Source organism: Penaeus monodon, chromosome 6 (genome assembly GCF_015228065.2).
Source record: "Penaeus monodon isolate SGIC_2016 chromosome 6, NSTDA_Pmon_1, whole genome shotgun sequence".
In the NCBI taxonomy this organism is placed as follows: Eukaryota; Metazoa; Arthropoda; class Malacostraca; order Decapoda; family Penaeidae; genus Penaeus; species Penaeus monodon.
The window spans coordinates 30644284-30648052 of record NC_051391.1 but is presented as its reverse complement, the minus strand read 5'-3'; positions in this window follow the sequence as shown (position 1 = coordinate 30648052).

The window sequence follows — 3769 nt, the reverse complement described above, 5'->3', positions numbered from 1 at the left end:
TGTTTCATAGTTAAAAGAATCGAATACTAAAAATGAACATTCTACACTATAAAAGGAAAAGGACAAACTCAAAGGGAAAAAAATGTGTTTTTATTAACATGACTAGGTTTTACCATGCAAAAAAAAAATTCCGGGGTTTGGTTACTCGGTGGGTCACGTTTTTTCCAAGAATATTCATTTTTTGTGTCGCAAAAGTCAAACTGCTCCATGGGCGGGGGGCTGAAGGCGGCAGCGGCGGCTTGGTGCTTCTTCCCCCGGGTTCCCCCACAGCGGGAGGCTTGGCTGAACACAACAAAGTTCTTTTTTATGGTGTGTGTGTGTGCGTTTTTGTGTGTGTGTGGTTTTTTGGTGTTTTGGCGTGTTTTTGTGTTGGTGTGTGTGTGTTGTGGTGTGTTGGGGTGTGTGGTGTGTGTGTGTGGGTGTGGTTGTGCGTGTGTTGGTGTGTGTGGTGTGGTGTGCGTGTGTGTGTGTGGGGTGTGTGTGTGTGGTGTGTGTGTTGTTTGTGTATAGGCGTGTTTAAATATATATATATTTTATATATATTTTATAATATTTTATATATATATATATATTAAATAAACAATTCTTTGCTGTAGTTTTCCCCCATTTTAATGGGTTCGCTATGATCGGGGTTCCTGCAGTTTTTTTTTTAGGCCCGGATGCCCTTCTGAGCCAACCCCTCTTATTCCCCCGGTTGCGCCCGGCTTGCCACCCGTGCTATATATAATATAATAGATAGATGACAGATAATAAAAGGTGAGGATAATAAAATTTTAAAATAATATAGATAAGATATAGATATGTTTATATATTTTTATTTCATATATAAATTTTATTTATTGTGTGGTGTGTATATTTTATATATATATTATATTATAAATTTATATATATAATATAATATATATATAATATATTTTTAAAAATTTTTGTATATAATATATATTATATATATAATATTATATATATTTAATATATATATTATATTATTATATATATATATATATATATATATTATATATTATATATATATTCATACATACATGTATTTCTGCTTTTGAACACACCATACTTCTCCAACAAATGATGACATCATCTACCCCAAAAATATTTTCCTCGCTTTTCCAAAAAACAAAAAATCAAATATATAAATAAAGAAAGAATAAAAAGTAAAATCTTGTATTACAAATCAAAAAGACTTTTATGATCTACTTACTGGGTGCCCCCGGGGCTGAAGTCGTTGAATCCCTTGATCTTCTCGGCCCGTCGGGATAAAGGGATAAAATCTGGCCGGGGAAGGGGGCGAAGGCTCTGCTGCGCTCCAAGGGGAAAAGAAATGGCCATTGAATTCACATATACGTCAAATGTGAAGCTTTTTTGATAATAAAAATTAACAATAAAAGATTTACCCGGAGATGAGGCCTCCAACGCCCCCTGGCGGGCAGGGCGCGCAACACCCAACAGGGGACAAACAGAATACAGCAGGGGCCTTCATCCTGATGCCTGGATTATGGAATAAAAATGCTATTATTTCTTCTCGTTTTTGGTACTCACAAATGTGCTTTGCTTACTGATGTTCAATTCAACCCTACTACAAAAATAAATCAATAAGCACTGACAAATATCCCTCGCAATTACAAAAAGCTGACAAAATGATAGAAAAGGGGCACCGAAAAAGTCGTTCGCTTTTTATACCTGCGTCGTTCCGATCCAGATGTTCGAGAAAATTATTTCAGAATTCATGCAATCGTGTTGTGTGTGTGTGTTTTTTGGTGTGGTGTGCATATATATATATATATATATATATTATATATATATATTATAAATTAATATATTATATATATATAATATATTATAATAAACATATATATATATATAATATATTTATTATATTAATTATGTTGTATGATGTATTTATATATCCCTATATATAGAAGATAAAACGCTAATAATGTTATATTTTAGAAAATGAAGTTATAATGTGTATTGAACTGATCTGTGTTATTTTGATTGCCTCTTTTCACAATAACTTTGGGGGTCAGTTATATAAAAAATGAGTTCATTCATTGACATGTCAGAATGGTATTTTTTCCTTTTCTTTTTTTTTTTTCCCTCTTTCGTTGGGAAAAGGGGAACGCGTTTTACGTATTTTTTTTTTTTTAAAATTTCGAATATATATATAATATATATTTTATAATATATATTTTATATATTATATATATATTGTATACCAATTTAATGATCACTTAGTCAAAAAGATTAGAAAAACGTGTTAAAACCATGGATGTTATTTATCGATGTGTGTGAAACGAAATCATTTTAATACTATCAAAATATTAAGATATCTTTGTCGGTGGAGACCATTTGGGGTAAAATTAACAAGAAAACTAGCAAGCAAGGATACGGAAAAATTAAAAAAAAAAAAATATTAAAATTTACTCCAGGCACCCCGCCCTGACACATGTATTTTCTGTGCAAAACCACATAAAACAGATACAGATACTGACTCTTAATAAATTCAATGAATTCCCAAATACCATACATTATAACCTCAAAAAATTTTCATATTTTTTTTGTACATAAATTGTTTCGTGTGCATGTAAATGACATGAACCCTACATTTTCTTAAACTGCATTAGAAATGTCTTTTTAAACTGCCCCCAGCTGAAAACAGACATTTGATTCCCTTTGTAATCTAAAGTGCGACGTTTTTTTTTCAGTAAAACCACCTGTTCTATATTGTAGCGTTTATCTAGGGTTCATAAAAAAATTCGCAATCATGAATTAAAGTTTATGACTCAAGACTGGGAAATTAACAAAAAAATATCTGAACACTCGTTGCAAGCTCACTAAATTCAACTAAGTTACGATATTTTTTCATTAAATTGTTTATAAATCTGAAAAATTACTGGGATAACTTTGAATTAGTAATGATAACGATGATGCTGATTACTTCTTTTAATCAAAGGAAAGACATGCTTTTCCCAAAAGTGATAAGAAACTCATTGTAAAGATGTAAAAAAAACGCATATGATTTCAAGAAAAAGAATAAGAAAAAAATCCTAAAAGAAAAAACAGAAAGAATAGTAATGATCATAAGAAGACACAAAAATAAAAATGGATATAATAAAGATATGATAAAAATGGTAGTAACCCCGACAAAAACCGAAACAACAGTTTTAGTAGCATAGTAATACGGATGGCAATGAAATAATCATAACATAATTTTACTAAAATTTTTAAATTTTTATAGCTTTGGGAATTTACGAGTAGTTGTATCTCACGAGTTACAAAATACACTCGAATCATATTTTTTCATTTCGTACCGTGAGTTTAAAATAAGCAGTGAAAGTCAGCTGTCCCCGCCGCGTGCCCCAACTGGCACTAACATATATGACCCCAACACGCCCTTGTCACCTGATTCGTAGGCTCGTTTTGGGTTTTAAATATATAATGTTACAAGCAGTTTTATCTTTTTTTATCTTTTACTTTTTTATTTAATTATATTGTTCACGGATTTCCGCTTTTTTTGATTTTCAATGTTATTTACAAAAAACTCTAAAAATCTGATTATTAATGAAGTTACGTTGTTTTCAGACATCTAGAAGAAGGTTGCTGTCGTGTTGTTTCTCCGCCACTTTGGCTGCTGCAGCTGCCCTGCCTCTGCCAGTTCTTTTATATTTGATTGAATGATTGATTCGTTTAAAAAATATTTTTTAATTCGATTTTACTTGTAAATAGCCTCCAAATGACCATACCTATAAGAGTTTTT